General features: G+C 43.7%; 1 protein-coding gene across 1 annotated transcript in view; it reads right to left on the bottom strand.

Annotated features, from left to right (window-relative positions):
* Positions 1 to 18,896, bottom strand: part of LOC138762409 (solute carrier family 2, facilitated glucose transporter member 11-like) — a 77,588-nt gene that overhangs the window by 14,249 nt on the left and 44,443 nt on the right. The window lies entirely within an intron of this gene.

Genomic DNA, 18,896 nt, shown 5'->3' with positions numbered 1-18,896 from the left:
TAGGATGGTGGCCAGTAGCCAGTAGCCTTACCCTCCTCATCCTCCTGATTAATGAGGAGGTGTTGTGGGTCCAGGATAGGTTGTCCTTTAAATGGACACCAAGGAACTTTGTGCTCCCCACTTTCTCCCTCTCTCTACAATGGAATATGACATGAATATGAATATTTCATTATTCATGACAAATCGTGCATTAGTCATTGAACACAATGTTTATTTTCCCCACAAAATGTTTGAGAGCATGTTATGCCCATGCTATTCATTCAAACCCTTTCAGAATGTTGGTAAGACTGAAGTATTGCTGAATTACTCTTGTTAGAGCAATTTATTCACTTTATATAAGGTTTAAAATCAATTCTTACAGGATGGTCTCCACTCTCATTGACTAAGATCCAGTTAAATGAATATTCTACCAAAATGTTCACACCTCTTTCAATCACTGCCAATATTTATTCCTGTCCTTCTTTGACAATTTTGAATCAATTATTATGTCCTATATATAGCAAAACAAGAAACCTAGATTAAATAAGAGTATCTTCAGAACACTAGAAATAATGGGGGAATTAGCCCTACCTAATTTCCGTTTTTACTACTGGCCGATAAACACAAGAAATACCGTAAATATTTGTGTATAATGCAAAATTCTTTCCCCCCTTTTTCCCCTCAAAATGTGGGGGGGGGGGGGGAGGGGTTGCATTATACTCAGGTTGCATTATATATGAATATTTACAGTAAGTTACTATTGCTGCAATGTGAAAAAAAACAGATGACTATCCTAATTGGATTGGATGGAGTTGAAGTCCCTCAAAAATACCTCCCTATGGGCAGTATTGGGGACTTCTTTACCTCACTCTATTCAAAAAGTGACAAAGAACTTAATAATGACACATAGATTGAAGATCTGGAATCAAGTCAGAAAATCTTTTGGATTTACAGGGATTTATAGTTCCAAGTCCTACAAAATATCTCATTATTTATTTCAACCAGCTATTTTGGATGCCGGTTTTCAAGAATGGAATTTTTTTTAGGTATTAATAGTTTTAAAGATTTTTTATACAACAATATTTTATATCTGTTCAACAACTGGGGATAATATTCAACTGATCAAATAGATATTATTTCAGATACTATCAAATTCAACATTTTGTTTGCTCTAGGCTTTTAACATTTTCTACTCTTCCTGACCCAAATTTTATCGACAAACTCTTCGTGTTACAATTTACTCATAAAGGCATGGTATCTGCTTTATATTGTGAAGTATTGAATATGAAAGCCATTTCTTTAAGTGGAATAAAACTGAATGGGAGAATGATCTGAACATCTCTTCCTCAGAAGAAGGGACTTCAATCTTAGGCCTGATTTACGATTCATCATTGTGTGCTGGACAGTCTTATTCAATTCAAAGTGCTACATCGTGTACATCTCTCCAAAGTCAAACGTGCTCAAATTTATTATGGTATTACTTCACTTTGTGACAAATCTAAAATATTCGACGCCTCTTTGTTACACACGTTTTGGACTTACCCCAATTTGCAAAAATATTGGACCAACATTTGCAATTATTGCAGTATTATTTTACCTTCTAATCAAAGGCAGGTTGGAGTATTCTTCACTTTATTAGCAAGATGAGCAATTCTGTTGAAATGGAAAGATGAGCTCCCACCTACACATCATCACTGGCTGGTAGATATTATCTCCTTCTTAAATCTGGAGAAAATTAGGCATAATGTCACGAAAATCAAGATTTCCTTTGATGAGACTTGGGGCCATTTCTAGCTCACTTCCATCATTTGACTAATTAGGGGCGACGATGAACGTCCCTGGGCGAACCTGCTTGGATCCCCTGAGGCCGCTTGTTCTGATTTAACACTACACACAGTATGAATTTTAACCTTGATTGTTGTGGGTTTGAATTTTTTTTCTTTTTTCTTACTTACCTCTTACAATACTGTATGTATTACCATTTATTTGATTTAGAATAGAGTCGTATTGTTACTGCACCCTCTGTTATTATTTGTAAATCTGCAAAGGTTTCATTGCAATTGATTTATTGCTTTTTTTTGTTTGTTTTTCTGCTAAAACTCAATAAAAATAAAATTAAAATTAAAATGTGAATGATGCTTTCTTTATGAGATAAAAGGAAGTATTTGTTTTTATGGAGAAAACCATTTGCTACTTCTAGTCAGTGTTTTACTCAATGCTCTTCCCGACTCCGTGTTCTCCCCACTTACATGAACCCAGTTCACTCATAAAATAGGAACATAAGTTACGCAGATGACACTAAGATTGGAGGCGTTGTGGACGGTGAGGAAGGTTTTCAAAGTTTGCAGAGGGATCTGGACCAGCTGGAAAAAAGGGCTGCAAAATGACAGATGGCATTTAATGCAGACAAGGGTGAGGTGTTGCACTTTGGAAGGACGAACCAAGGTAGGACATGCACGGCAAATGAGGAGTGCAGTCGAACAGAGGGATCTGGGAACATAGATATATAATACCCTGAAAGTGGTGTCACAGGTTGAGAGGGTTGTAAAGAGAGCTTTTGGAACATTGGCCTTCATAAATCAAAGTATTGAGTACAGGAGTTGGAATGTTATATTAAAGTTGTACAAGAAATTGATGAGGGCAAATTTGGAGGATTGTGTGCTGTTTTGGTCACCAAACTACAGGGAGGATTATCAATAAGATGGAAAGATCTCTGTAATAGCTTTTCAAATTTATATGTTTGTCACAAATTATAGTGTAATTTCAAATTTACTAATCGTATTTTTTTTTAATTTTCAGTAGAATTACATTGTAAGTCTTTTTCCAAAATCTCTATCTCCTTTTCCAATGTATTAAGTTCAGACATTTGTTGTTTCTTAACTTTAAGAGTATAGATAATAATTTGTCCTTGCAAATAAGCCTGCAAAGCTTCCCACAAAACAAATTTACTATCAAATGATCCTATATTTGTTTTAAAAAAAAAATTGAATTTGGTCTCTTATAAATTTACAAAATTCAGGAATCTTTCAACAAATAAATAATTAAATCATCAATGATGGACATTCTATCCTCTTTCTGAAGCAGTACAGGTGATTAATAACAAGGAATGATCAGACAAAGTCCTAGACTTAAAAACTCAGCCTTGTAATTGTGCTGATACTAAAAGCAAATCTATTCTAGAATAAGAATCGTGGCAAAATGAATAAAATGAATACCTTTTTCCTTATGATTTAATTTCCTCCATATATCTACTAAATTCATATCTTTAATTACCACCATTAACTGCATAGCCATTTTAGTTCTAATTACCGATTTTGGAGATTTGTCCAGTAGTGGATCTAAACAACAATTAAAATAATCTCCTACCATAATTTTGTCATAAGCTTGACTTAAATTAAGAAAAGAATCCACCATAAATTGTTCATCGTCAATGTTCAGAGCATAAACATTCATTAGAGTCCAACATTCAGAAAAAAATTGTCCAATTTACAATTAAAAGTCTACCAGCCACTTCAAAGACTCCATTTTAAAAGCTAACTTCTTATTAATCAAAATAACAACCCCCCCTTGCTTTAGAATTAAAAGAAAATACTATAACTTGTCCAACCCAATCTCTTTTTAACTTTTGATGCTCTTTGTCGGTCAAATGGGTCTCCTGCAAAAAAGGCCACATCAACCTTCAATTTTTAAATATAAGCCAATACTTTCTCTTAATCGAGTTATTCAGCCCATTAACATTAAAAGTAGCAAAATTTAAATTAGCCATAAAATATCTCCATAACCATCCCACCATAAATGGAGAAGCACCTCCTCCTGGCATCAATTCACAAAAAACCTTAAAGATCTCCTCCAGAAGGAAAAAAGAAAAAGTCCCATTAATATAAAACCCAACACAAAAAAATACTCAATAGTATTACCTCCCTCAATTATGCAGGAGTTTAAAATGCCACAAGGTGGCTGATGACTTCGGAAAGGTCAGCAGTTGGAACCCCCCACCCCCCAAACAATTATGACAAGATTTGATAGAGGTATTTACAATTATGAGAGGTATGGATTGAATAAATTTAAGTCGGCTTTTCCCACAAACCAGAGGACATGGGTTAAGGGTAAAACAGGAGAAGTTTAGGGGAACATGAGGGGGATCCACACAGAAAGCGGTGGGGGTGTGCCAGCTGAAACGGTGAATGAAGCTCACTTTTAACACTAGAAGAATTTGTACTGGTAGATGGATGAGAGGGGTATGGAGGGCTATGGATTGGGTGCAGGTCAGTGGGACTAGGCAGAATAATAGTTTGACACAGACTAGAAGGGCTGAAGGGCCTGATTTCTGTGGTGTAATATTTTATGGTTAAATGAGTATTCATCGACAACTCTATACAGCAGATGTAAAAGAGTTAGAGGAACCTTATTATCGAACAAATGGATACTGTTCAACAACAGGGACAATTTTATTGTAACAGCAGCTTCCAGATCCCAATTCTACGAGAATTGCTTTCATGGTTTCATGCGTGAGTCATTGACTGAAATTGTACACATCTCCTGCATTAGTATCAATAACAAAGGTTTCTTCCAAGTATGAGTGAGCACGTGGACAGCAGACGTATAGTGGTGTTCCACATTATTGAAGAGGGAATAAAACAGAATGTTGGCTCAGGGTTCAGACGAACCAAAATGTACCGTCAGCATCGTTCCCCCATCCCTGTCCCACCCATCCCCCATCTGCAACCCCCCCACCGTCTGCAGTCCCCCGCATCCCCTCACCTCCCCTCCGCAGTCCACACACATCCCACCACCTCCCCTCACCACCACAGCCCCCCACCTCCCCCACTGTCCACAGCTCCCCCAACCATCCGCAGCACCCCCACATCCTGTCCACATCCTCTCCACCGTCCAAGTCCCCCCACATCCCCCCACTGTCCGTGTCCCCCCATCGTCCACAGCCCCCTCGACATCCCCCCACAGTACACGTCCCCCACCACTGTTCGCATCCCCCACACCAGCGAATTCTTAAAAGTTCAGCAGAAACAAGTCTGTGAATCTTGGATCAAGATGCTTTCATCTCTGTGTAATTATATTGCTGAATAAATACAGTGGAAAATTTAACTCTGAATTAAGCTCATCCACATCTGTTTATGAGTAAAATATTAAACAATTTTCACTGCATTATTTTTGTGCGTTTTCTCTGGACAGGAGCAAGATGGTTTCAACACATAGTTATGCTGCTCCTTGATGCACCATCTGGCATTTGTAACTCAGATATTTAACATGCTTTAAATGCCTATCAAACCTTCTAGCACAATGTCTGCTTCAAGCCTACAACCCTGCCTTCCCTTGCTCCATTTTATTCGCATGTGTATGGACTGACTTACAAAAGGCAGTTTCAAATGTATTGATTTCACCTCCCTTTGCCATGAGAAACTGTCGCTGCCTGAATCCTATTTCTGGCCTTATGTTGCAGTGCTCCCTCCTGGCCACATGACATCATTCAACACACAACTGTACTGGAAAAACTCAGCAGGTCACACAGCATACATAGGGTATCCAACGTTTTGGGCCTGGTCCCTTCCTCCGCTAACACCTTAACCTGAAATATTGATTACCATAAGGCATCAGACCAGAAACAGGCCATTCAGCCCATCAAGTCTGCCCCACCATTTAATCCTGAGCTTGTAGCGGCTACTACGGTAGATGTTACTAAATAAAGGCAAACACACACAAAGGTAGTAAACTCAAGACTGGTTTATTGCAGACATACACAGACCTTAACCAAATTAATTTTTGAAAATATGCGGCAATGATGCAGATGGGTGGGTGAAATCCTGTATGTGTGGAATTGGGTATCTGTCAGGTGTAGTGACATCATTAAACCTACGGTAGTCACCGCAGGGTCTCCATCTACCTGTCTTCTTGGGTACCATATGCAAAGGTGAGTCCCAAGGGTTGTTTGAGCGTCGGATGATACCCAATTCTTCCATTTCTTTAAATTCTGCCTTTGCTTGCCGCAATTTATCAGGCGCCAGACAACGAGTGCTGGCATGGACCGGTGGGCCTGATATGTCTATGTAATGAGACACACCATGGGCTGTTCTTGAGGCAATGAAGTTAGGGGAGAGAATATGGGGAAATACATTGAGTAGAGCAGTATATGCATCTTTGTGTAACGTATGTACACTGAGCTGTGAAACTCTCCCCTTGATGCACGCCAGTGGATATGTCTGAAAGGTGCTGGCATAAACTAATTTTCTGCATTTTACATATACCAATAAGTTGTGGGAACCTAAAAAATCTGCACTCAAAATGGGTTGAGCGACAGAAGTGAGGACACAATTCCAATGGAACCTATTCTGGTTGTGACTTGTCTAGTGCCGAAACTTGGAATGGCAGTTCTATTTGCCACTCGCAGGGTCAACTGGTGTTTTATATGCATCCTTTCAAAATTGGTTGGCGGGAGCAAACTAAGTTCAGCACCTGTGTCTACAAGGAATTAGAGCTTTCCCGCATCATCCTGAAGATACAATAGGCCTATATGTCCACCAACTTCCGAGGCCACTACTGGGAGCTGGCTCTCTCGTTACCCGACTTCTTTTTGTAGTAGGTACATGGCTGAATGCACTTATGGGCATTTTTTTCCCCAGCGGCGATGGTAAAAACACCACTCTCGATGTACATCAGCACGTTCCTCTTTCTTGGATTGAACTGCAGATACAGGAGGCTGGTAGGATGCGGGAGATGCTTCTGCTGTAAAAACGGGATGTATTCGGGCAGACTCTTGTGTAGGATACGATAGAGCCTGTCAGCCTCACGAGCCATGTCATGGGGATGGCAGAAATCCATGTTACCAATGGGTATGGCAACGTGAGCTGCAAGTTTTGTGAGAAATAAGGTTTCAAAAAGCAGACAATGGGAATGACCATCTGTCAATGCCAGCGTCTCATTCACCAGGTCTGATGGATTCTTGTCATCTAGGCCTTCCATGTTCAAAAGACGCATGCCAAGCTCATGCCTAGTAAGTTCCAATGTGTCAAGAAGAAACTGGCGGAACCAGGTGTACTGGTCTTCTGCCGGAGGATGAGCAATAAATTTGCTTACTTGCGATGCAGTGGCCACGTCCAATGAATTCACGACATGCCAAAATTTTGTGTCTTCCGCTGTTATACCCTAAAGACGAAACTGGGATTCAGCTTGAAGAAACCAAATTCGAGGGTGATGTGTCCAGAAAGGAGGCAAATGAAGCCCAACTGTATTAACTGTCATGGCGGCGCCTGCAGATTTTGCTGTTGTTGAAATGTCCTCCTTTTCCATAATGATTCAAATTCATTGAATCTTAACTTTGGGGTCACCAATCTTTAGCGGCAACTATGGTAGATGCTACTAAATAAAGGCAAACACACACAAAGGTCGTCAACTCAAGACTGGTTTATTGCAGACATATACAGACCTTTTATTCCCTGCCTGTCAATGAGCTCGTTAGTGAACAGTGGACCAGCAGGTTAAAGCTATGAGCCATTAGCACCCAGCCCCTTCAGGCAGGGGCTTCATCTGATCCACTCGCTGTACTTTGGCACCCAGCACTGCTAGCCCGCGATGTGAACTGACGGTGGCGGTTCGCAATACCGCATGATGCGCCCGCTACATCACCCCCCAGAATCGTCACCTTAACACCCCTTTCACAACCAAACTTTCTCAGCTGAACTTGTGGTTCAAGTTTGGTTTCACAGGACGTTCCTGTGGTGCCCCTCTGGGTGCGACAGCAGGTCACTCTCCAGGAACCTGAAGCAGAGGAACCTGAAGCAGGGGACACCAACGTTGGGATGGGGGACCCTTGAACAATGCCTTTTTTCCCCAAAAGGTTTGCTTCCTGACAACTTCAAGCCAAACTGAAAGATAACTTCAGACATGCTGCATCATGTAGAAAGTTGGAGAAACATTAAATTAACTTTTGTTGAATTTAGCCTTAAGCGTATACTTGCCATAACTGTAACAGGATGTATCGCACCTGTTGTGACATTGAGGAGACATTTCCGCTGTATTGAATCTTCCTGAAGACAATAAATGCTATTGTTAAGTACACTCACTCTGCTATTGCCTGAAGAACATCAGCATCAACATGCGTTCAATCTATAATCAATGTAATGCTCAGCATCTGTACATAGGAGCTGCTTTTATAGCCTGTCTGCATCTATCCTGTCTCAGCATATCCAGGCTTAAGACAACAAATTTGCATAGCACTTGCACTGAGTGTATGTCCAGGCATGCTTGGACTGACCAAAACAGTTTGTTGGTGGGCCATATACTAGTAGACTTAAAATATGACAAGAAATCACAAAAATAGATTATATCTAAAGTATGGTCCACGATAGGAAATGTTTTGGTGATTTTCATGATCAACAACCCAAAATCCATAAAATATGCCCCAAAATGTTTAGGAAGCAAAATCTTCACTGTCCAGTGTAACCCTTTCATTCCCTTCCTTTGAATCCTCTCCATGTTATCCTTTACGTCATACGCGATGAAGGACACAGGCCCAAAATGTTGGTTCCCCTTCATATCCTCTGGACGCTGCATGACCTGCTGAGTTTCTCCAGCACTTTGGTGCATTGCACCAGACCCCAAAATCTGCAGATTTTTTGTTTAACAACACTGCATCATGAACGTCATTGGTAAGAAGCAGTGATCTGCCCTGAAGGCAGGGTGAGTCCTCCTCTACATCTCAACGTCACAACTCAGAAATGGAGTTGACACTACCAATGGAATTTCATCTGGATTGGAGCATTGCAGTTCTAATAGGTTGGGTCTATTGATGGAATAATGTGTTGGAGCTCTGTATGACCAAGAGAGCACTGGTTCACGTGAAAGGTGTGAGGGAATCTGAGGGGAAAGTTTTTTTTAAAACACTTCGGGAGGTCAGAGACTGGAACAAGCTGCCTGAGAAGGTAGTGGAGGCAGACACTATCACAACAGTTGAGAGGCATCTCGACCAGTACTTGAATCACTCAGGAGCAAAAGGCTTCCGAGTCTAACGCATGGACGTGCTGGGCCAAAGGAACTCTTTCGGAGGGCATGCGGCTCCAGGAGGTGAATATCAGCCATGTTGCTATGTGGGAGCTGCCCATCTTTTATTGGGTGCTGCTGCAGGTCTGGGGCGTGGTGTATTCCGGAGGGGCTGGTTCCCGTCCTGTAGCGATGGGTGTTAGGGGGGCTTTGAGTGGGGGGGGGGGGGGGGGGGTTGGTGGGGGTGTGGAGCAATCCTGGCTGTGCAGACCCTCGATCAGCCGGGATTGTATGTTGGATTCAAGATCTAAAGTCTCTTTCAGGAGCCGGTCCAACACAATGCGAGCCGACTCACGGTGATTTGTGCTGAAGCGGTTCCTGTACAGGCTGCTCCTGCACACTTTCCACTTCCTGGCCCTTGTCAGCCGTCTGGTCACACTGTGGCAGTCCATTTTACCACCCAATGGTGAGAGGGGCCCCAGTGGTGGTCTCTATATGAGGGAGTTCTCCCCCTTTACATCGGGGAACTGTGGCCGGGAGCAGCCGGTGTACCATGTGTATGCGGAGTGTGAGAGGTTGCATCCCTCTTCGCCTTCCTGAAGGGGCTGTTCCTCAAGTTCTGCCTGCACCTTTCCCCGAGCTTCTAATCTATGGCCGCCCAGTGCAGAGGGGAGTTCGGGAGCTCAGAGGATCTCCTTGTGGGGTTGTTGTTGGGCTTGGCCGAGCTGGTTATTCACAGGTCAGGGTGGAGGGTGGTCAAGGGTTCAGAGCGAGTTGACGGCCTACCCTTTTTCAGGGTTATGTCTGGGCCCGTGCAGCATTGGGTGGGAGTTTGCGGTATCCAAGGGCACGGTAGGAGAGTTCTTGGAACAGTGAGCCCCCAAGGGAATCGAGTGTGCTGTCAGTAGTGCTAACCGGATTTTAATAAAATGTATGTAACAGAGGGGTGGTATTAATTTACTGCTTATCACAAATGTTCTACAATGTAAGTAGCACATTTAGATGTCGTTCTGTGTATAGTTTGTGTTGTTTTGTCATGTTGATGTTCATTTGAATAAACATTTATGATAAAAGGGCCTGTTTCTATTGCTGTCTGACATGATGAATCTCTGACAATTCTGCATTCACAAATATGACCCAAGTCTGCAGAGTGGGAAAAGGTCTGGGTATATCCAAAAGGATCGTATCCTTCAAAGGGTATGTGGCGAAGGTCAGGCAAGTGGGAAAATGGATCATCTCGTGATGGAATGGTGAGGCAGACTCGATGGGCTGAATGGCCTATTTCTGCTCCTATGCCTCATGGCCTTGTGGAATCCTTGTGAGTGACTATCCCCCGTGGTCTACAAGTTCCTTCCCCCGTCAGCTAAACAGCAGGGTTCAAGTGTTCATCTGAATATCCATCTTCGATCTTCCTGCCATTTCTTGTTGTTCACAAAATTGCCAGAGTTGCTTATCGTACAGTGCCAATTCGACAGAATATTCAGTAACTACTGGATCTGGCTCCTTGCCATGCAGCCTGGAGGATCCATGGGATCCCACCACCTCGAACAAGCAAATTCTCACGATGGAATGGACAGAGAGTACTGTACATCACTTATCAGTCTGCTAGAAATGGCGGAAATGTTTAGACTTTTCTCATCCAAAGAGGCAACTTGAATTCATTTTCAGTAACAAACAAATGATCTTTTGTATCTCAAGATATTGAAAGGCTGTACAAAGTTTAAATGATATTTAGTGGCTTGGAAACCTCAAAAGGTCATATCATAACACCATAAGACATTGGAGTCCAAATTCAGCCCATGAGTCTGCTCTGCTATTCATTTATAAGCTGTCCTCAAAAAGGCGTGAACACTGGAAAGGGTGAACGACTTCAAATTCCTGGGTGCCAATCATAAGGCTCGCTGGCAGGTTTATTCGGTGAAAAGTTTGAGGAGATTTGGTACGTCACCAAAGACTCTTGCAAGTGTCTACAAGTGTACTGTGGAGAGCATTCTGACCCATTGCATCACTGGTGATGGTGTCAGGGTCTCAATGCACAGGACAGGAAAAGGCTACAGAGAGTTGTGAACTCAGCCAGCGCCATCATGGGCATCAGATTTCACTCAAATAAGGTCATCTACAAGACGCGGTGTCTCAAGAAAGCAGCCTCTATCATTAAGGACCCTCCCCACCCAGGCCATGCCCTCTTCACACTGCTACCATCGGGAAGGAGATACAGGAGCCTGAAGATGAACTCCCAGCGGTACAAAAACAGCTTCTTCCCCTCTGCCATCAGACAATGAACCACAGACACTACCTCACTTTTTCTTATTTGCACTAATTTATTTGTTTAAAAATGTAATTAATAGCAATTTTCATCTGTAATGCTGTGGCATGTTCAGGACAATAAATCTGATTCTGATTCTGACCTGTTTCCCCACTCAGCCCCACTGCCTGGCCTTCTCCCTTCGATGCCCTGCCTAATCAGGAACATACCAATCCCTTCCTTAAATACACCCAATGACCTCGTCTTCATGACTGCTTGTGGCAACAAATTCCACAGATTAATCACCGTCTGGCTGAAGAAATTCCTCCGCATCTCTGTTCTAAGCAGGCGCCCTTCAATCCTGAAGTTGTGCCCTCCTGCCCTCGACTATCCCACTGTGGGAAACAGCCTTTCTACATCTACCCTGTCCGTGCCTTGCAACATTCAAAATGTTTCAGTGAGATCCCCCCTCATTTTCCTAAATTCCAATGAGTACAGGCCAAACACTCCTCATAATGATAACCCTTTCATTCCAGAATCATCCAAGTGAACTCCCCCCCCACCACCCCGTTGAACCCTGCCCAACATCAACACATCCTTTCTTAAGCAAGGAGCCCAAAACTGCTCCAAGTGAGGTCTCACCAGTGCCTTATAAACCCCCAACATCACATCCTTGCTCTGATATTCTATTCCCCTTGAAATTAATGCCAGCATTGTACTTGCATATATGATTTGCTGACCGAATATTGCATTGTTAAACAGACAATACTTAAGGCAGAGATAAACTAAAATCAGTTCCAAAGCATAAGGGTTATCCCTAATGCTCAAATAGAATTTCGAGTATAGAACTCTACAACCACAGTACAGGCCCTTCGGCCCTTGATGTTGTGCAGATTCATATATTCCTAAAAACAAACCATTAACAATGGTTAACAACCCTAACCCTACCCTGAAACCCTCTATTTTTCCTCCTTCCACGTGCCTGTCTCTTCTTTGGCTTGGCTTCGCGGACGAAGATTAATGGAGGGGTAATGTCCACGTCAGCTGCAGGCTCGTTTGTGGCTGACAAGTCCGATGCGGGACAGGCAGACATGGTTGCTGCGGTTGCAAGGGAAAATTGATTGGTTGGGGTTGGGTGTTGGGTTTTTCCTCCTTTGTCTTTTGTCAGTGAGGTGGGCTCTGCGGTCTTCTTCAAAGGAGGTTGCTGCCCGCCGAACTGTGAGGCGCCAAGATGCACGGTTTGAGGCGATATCAGCCCACTGGCGGTGGTCAATGTGGCAGGCACCAAGAGATTTCTTTAGGCAGTCCTTGTACCTCTTCTTTGGTGCACCTCTGTCTCGGTGGCCAGTGGAGAGCTCGCCATATAACACGATCTTGGGAAGGCGATGGTCCTCCATTCTGGAGACGTGACCTACCCAGCGCAGTTTGATCTTCATCAGCGTGGATTCGATGCTGTTGGCCTCTGCCATCTCGAGAACTTCGATGTTGGTGATGAAGTCGCTCCAGTGAATATTGAGGATGGAGCGGAGACAACGCTGGTGGAAACGTTCTAGGAGCCGTAGGTGATGCCGGTAGAGGACCCATGATTCGGAGCCGAACAGGAGTGTGGGTATGACAACGGCTCTGTATACGCTAATCTTTGTGAGGTTGTTCAGTTGGTTGTTTTTCCAGACTCTTTTGTGTAGTCTTCCAAAGGCGCTATTTGCCTTGGCGAGTCTGTTGTCTATCTCGTTGTCGATCCTAGCATCCGATGAAATGGTGCAGCCGAGATAGGTAAACTGGTTGACCGTTTTGAATTTTGTGTGCCCGATGGAGATGTGGGGGGGCTGGTAGTCATGGTGGGGAGCTGGCTGATGGAGGACCTCAGTTTTCTTCAGGCTGACTTCCAGGCCAAACATTTTGGCAGTTTCCGCAAAACAGAACGTCAAGCGCTGAAGAGCTTGCTCTGAATGGGCAACTAAAGCAGCATCGTCTGCAAAGAGTAGTTCACGGACAAGTTGCTCTTGTGTCTTGGTGTGAGCTTGCAGGCGTCTCAGACTGAAGAGACTGCCATCCGTGCGGTACCGGATGTAAACAGCGTCTTCATTGTTGAGGTCATTCATGGCTTGTTTCAACATCATGCTGAAGAAGATTGAAAAGAGGGTTGGTGCGAGAACGCAGCCTTGCTTCATGCCATTGTTAATGGAGAAGGGTTCAGACAGCTCATTGCTGTATCTGTCCCGACCTTGTTGGTTTTCATGCAGTTGGATAACCATGTTGAGGAACTTTGGGGGGCATCCGAAGCGGTCTAGTATTTGCCAAAGCCCTTTCCTACTCACGGTGTCGAAGGCTTTGGTGAGGTCAACAAAGGTGATGTAGAGTCCTTTGTTTTGTTCTCTGCACTTTTCTTGGAGCTGTCTGAGGGCAAAGACCATGTCAGTAGTTCCTCTGTTTGCGCGAAAGCCGCACTGAGATTCTGGGAGAACATTTTCGGCGACACTAGGTATTATTCTATTTAGGAGAATCCTAGCGAAGATTTTGCCTGCAATGGAGGGCAGTGTGATCCCCCTGTAGTTTGAGCAGTCTGATTTCTCGCCTTTGTTTTTGTACAGGGTGATGATGATGGCATCACGAAGGTCCTGAGGCAGCTTTCCTTGGTCCCAGCAGAGCTTGAAAAACTCATGCAGTTTGGCATGCAGAGTTTTGCTGCCAGCCTTCCAGACCTCTGGGGGGATTCCATCCATACCTGCTGCTCTGCCACTTTTCAGTTGTTCAATTGCCTTATATGTCTCTTCCCGGGTGAGGACCTCATCCAGCTGTAGCCTTAAGGGCTGTTGAGGGAGCTGGAGCAGGGCGGATTCTTGGACTGAGCGGTTGGCACTGAAAAGAGATTGGAAGTGTTCTGACCGGTTGAGGATGAAGATCTTGTCGCTGAGGAGGACTTTTCCGTCTGAGCTGCGCAGCGGGCTTTGGACTTGGGGTGAGGGGCCGTAGACAGCCTTTAGAGCCTCGTAAAAACCCGTGAAGTCGCCAATGTCCGCGCTGAGCTGGGTTCGTTTGGCGAGGCTAGTTCACCACTCATTTTGGATCTCCCGGAGTTTGCGCTGAAGATGGCTGCATGCACGACGGAAGCCTCGTTTCTTCTCTGGCCAGGACGGCTTTGCAAGGTGAGCCTGGTGGGCAGCTTGCTTCTTTGCCAGCAGCTCCTGGATTTCCTGGTTGTTTTCGTAGAACCAGTCCTTGTTTTTCCTGGAGGAGAAGCCCAGTACCGCTTCAGTGGATTGCAGTATGGCAGTCTTCAGCTGATCCCAGAGGGTTTCAGGGGACGAGTCTGTGAGGCGGATTGCATCCTCGTGCTTTGCTTTGAGGTTTGCCTGGAAGTTTCCTCTCACTTCGTCTGACTGCAAGTTTCCAACATTGAACCTCTTTCTGGGGGCTTTACTGTTCTTGGACTTTGGCTTGAAGTGAAGGTTGAGCTTGCAGCGAACCAGCCGGTGGTCAGTGTGGCATTCCGCGCTGGGCATGACCCTGGTGTGGAGCACATCTCATTTGTCTCTTTCTCGCACCAGGACGTAATTCAGGAGGTGCCAGTGTTTGGATCGGGGATGCATCCAGGTAGTCTTCAGGCTGTCCCTCTGCTGAAAAAGGGTGTTTGTAATGACAAGCCACTGTTCTGCGCAGAGCTCCAACAGGAGGTGCCTGTTGTCATTGCACTTGCCGACACCATGCTTGCCCAGGATTCCTAGCCAGGTTTCTGAGTCTTTGCCGACGCGAGCGTTGAAGTCGCCAAAGAGTCTAAGAGTCTCTTAAATGCCCCCAATGTTTCAGCCTCCACCACCATCCCTGGCAATTCAAAAAAAACCTCATTCTTTTTGCTAACCAATCTGATGCATGGTTAGAACCACTGTCTCGGGTTTAAAATACTGATACTTGGCACAGGTACCTTTGTGACATTTCCAGTATTGGGCACCTTTGAAAAGACACTGCTAAGTGTGGGATAAAAGCGGATATCAGAACAAATCTGCACTCCTGGAGCTGACGTTCTACCCACTGGGGTGACTGATGCACAGACTGCACCAGTTGAAGGGTGGGGAGGGTTTACTCCCCAAGTTCTTGCTGCATTTCAGACCCATGCTCCTGATCTTTGGGTGCCCAGTACGAAGGAGTGAGGGCCGGTCGAGAGTTTTCATCGTCAGTCTGCTACTGAGCCTGGCCAAGACGGCCATCCATTCATCCAGGCAGTCGAGGGCTCAGCTTGGGCTGATTGCTTGCCCCTCCTCTGAGGATACCTGTATGCCTGGGTATTCCTCGACGAGGGGCACAATGCACACGGGCAGTTTGGAAGGTCTCTTGGAATGGTTCCAACGAGAATAGGCCAAGAGCCATCAAACACTCTTCAGATGATCACCCTTTCATTCCCAGAATCATTTTTGTGAACCTCCTAACTTTAGCACATCTTTTCTTAAATGAGGAGCCCAAAACTGCTCACAATACTCCAAGTGGGGTCTCAGCAGTGCCCCATAAAGCCTCAACATCTCTCCCCTTGTATTTCACTCCTCTTGAAATGAATGCCAGCATTGCATTTGCCTCTTCACCACTGACTCAGCATTCAGGCTCTCCTGCACGAAGACTCCCAGGCCCATTAGAACTTAAATAGGTAAATAGAGTCACTGAAATACCGTAATCTTGTATTAAAGTGATTTTTTTTCTAATCAGATAAACCACCTCTGAAAAAGAAAAAAAGATTGCACCTGTACAATCGAGTGTATAGATGTCTCAGAGTGGCCGAGTAGGATTTGCATCATCATGTTTGAAACCGTATGTATTTAAGAGAATTATGTCTGCTGATGACAAGACATGAGCCTTCTTCTTTGGCTTGGCTTCGCGGACAAAGATTTATGGAGGGGGTAAATGTCCACGTCAGGTGAAGGCTCGTTTGTGGCTGACAAGTCCGATGCGGGACAGGCAGACACGGTTGCAGTGGTTGCAGGGGAAAATTGGTTGGTTGGGGTTGGGTTTTTCCTCCTTTGCCTTTTGTCAGTGAGGTGGGCTCTGCGGTCTTCTTCAAAGGAGGTTGCTGCCCGCCAAACTGTGAGGCGCCAAGATGCACGGTTTGAGGTGATATCAGCCCACTGGCGGTGGTCAATGTGGCAGGCACCAAGAGATTTCTTTAGGTATCAGCAGAAAACAAAATGTTTCAATTTGTAATTTAGGTTTGTGTGAATAGTCCGAATTCTAGACTGATGTAGTGTTTGTAGCTTTTAGATTAAGGATAATAAAGTGGGGGGGGGAGTGTTTATTTGCCTCCAAATCCTGGTTGATTTGGTCCTGGGTCTAAACCTGCTGGCCCAGGCAGCGGGCAGTCGAGGGTTTGGCCCCTGGGCCTAACTGCCTGCCCCTTCTCCCGGGGTTACATCAGATGGGAGATTTCTGGGACCAGTGGGCGCCACGGAGGCTTAAGTGCATTCTGGGCGGCGATAAGACCCTAGGAGCAGAAACAGACCATTCAGCCCATCTGCCATCAGATTTCCGAATGAACAATAAACCACAGACATTACCTTCCTGTATCTTGTGCTTTCTCTTGCACTATTTTAATTTATTTTTAAATGCGGGTTCATTGAAATGCTTGCACTGTGATGTTGCTGCAAAACAACAATTTTGTGACATGTTTGCGACAATAAATTCTGATTCTGAAGTCTGCCCCACCATTCAAACGTGAACTGATTCATCTTCCCCGCTCAGCCCGGTCTTTCCTCCATAACCTTTGGAGCCCTGACTAATCAAGAGCCTATCAATCACTGCCTTAAATCCATCCAATAAATTGGCCTTCACAACTGCCTGTTCCACAGATTCACCACCCTCTGGAAAAGAGATTCCTCCATATCGCTGTTCTAAGCGGTCACCCCTTCATTTCCCACCATGGGAAACAACCTTTTAAAAATATTTTTATTGAGTTTAACATAAAAATCCTACATACAGAATCATGTAATATAGCAAACAACAGGTCATATCGTATACATATCACACATTAAACATATAATGTAAATCAAAAACCTATCCATCACTGTTTATTTGACTTGTTTCTTTAAGAAATCAAATTCTATCAATATGGTAATTCACAGTTTATCCCTTTCTCGTAATAATATCCCAGTATAGTTCCGGATAGAAAATAGATAGGACTAAATTAAATAATCCCTTTATATAGACAAGACATTCTATCTTAATATGATCCACGATAAACCACATTTAAACCCATATTTAACTAATTAATCTATATAAAAAAATAGAAAAAAAGAGAACCAAAATCTTCAGACTAATCTAACCCCCTCCCTCAAACCAAGGTTAACTTGTAGAATTGTGAAAATATGGCTCGAATAGCGACCTTCAGACACCAAACAGAGAGTCTCTGGCACATCCAGACCGTCTTAAATCTTTCAAACATGATAACAATCTATGTCAGATCTTGTCAAATTGAAACTTTCTATCTTTAATGATGAATCTAATTTTATCCAAGCTTAAACAGGACATTATATCATGTTACCACTGGGAATGTGTAGGTGGAGAGTCATCCTTCCATTTCATTAAAATTGCTCATCTAACTATCAACGAGGTAAAAGCTAAAACTTCCTCATGGGTTGAAATCAAAAGTATATCCTCTTCTCAAGAAAAACCAAACCAAGCAATGAGAGGGTTTGGTTCTAATTTGATCTTTAGAATCAAATTTGATCTTTAGAATCAAGTCTGAAAATTATCTTTCCAAATTTTTTTCTAAATTAGGGCACTCCCAGAACATACAAATCAACGAAGCTTCAAAGATTTTACAGTTATGGCAGAGTGGATCGACCTCCGAGTAGAAATGAGATAATTTGACTTTGGACATGTGAATCCCATGCACCACCTTAAATTGTAACAAACAGTGTCATGCACAAAATGAGGATCCATTAATCAAATTAAGAACAGAAAACCAATCTTGGTCTGAAAGAGATATGTTCAGATCATGTTCCCAAACATTCTTAATCCCAGTCATCGAGTCTGCTCTTAAATCTAATGTCATTATAAATAATTGATATTAATCCTCACTGGAAGAACTGCAAATCAAAGAGTATATCAACCTTTCTACATCTACTCTGTCCATGCCTCTCAATATTCAAAATATTTCAATGAGATTCCCCTTCATGCTCCTAAATTCCAACAAAGACAGGCCAAGAGCTGTCAAACACTCCTCATATGATCACCCTTTCATTCCTGGAATCATCCTTGTGAACCCCCTCTGTACCCTCTCCAACATCAGCTCATCCTTTCTTAAATGAGGAGCCCCAAACTGCTCACAATGCTCCAAGTGAGGACTCACCAGGGCCTTATAAAGCCTCAACAACACATCCCTGCTCTAATATCCCATTCCTCTTGAAATTAATGCCAGCCTTGCATTTGCCTTCTTCACTACAGGCTTAACATGTAAGTTTACCTTCTGGCTATCCTGCACGACGACTCCCTGGTCCATTATAGCTTAAATATGTAAATAGTGTGTCACTAAAACATTGTAATGTCGTATTAATGTGATTTTTTTCTAATTACTGGATTGTTGTGAGTGAGGAAACAGGTTTGGTAGGTCTCAAAGGCAAGGACTCTGAACACAGTTTTGGTAGGGAAGGATCTTATTTACAGAAGGCAAGTGTGGGAAATGATAACTGATGTGCACACA

Source organism: Narcine bancroftii, chromosome 4 (assembly GCF_036971445.1).
Source record: "Narcine bancroftii isolate sNarBan1 chromosome 4, sNarBan1.hap1, whole genome shotgun sequence".
NCBI lineage: Eukaryota > Metazoa > Chordata > Chondrichthyes > Torpediniformes > Narcinidae > Narcine > Narcine bancroftii.
Note: the sequence above shows the minus strand (reverse complement) of the source record. Positions and strands in the feature narration are given on the sequence as shown.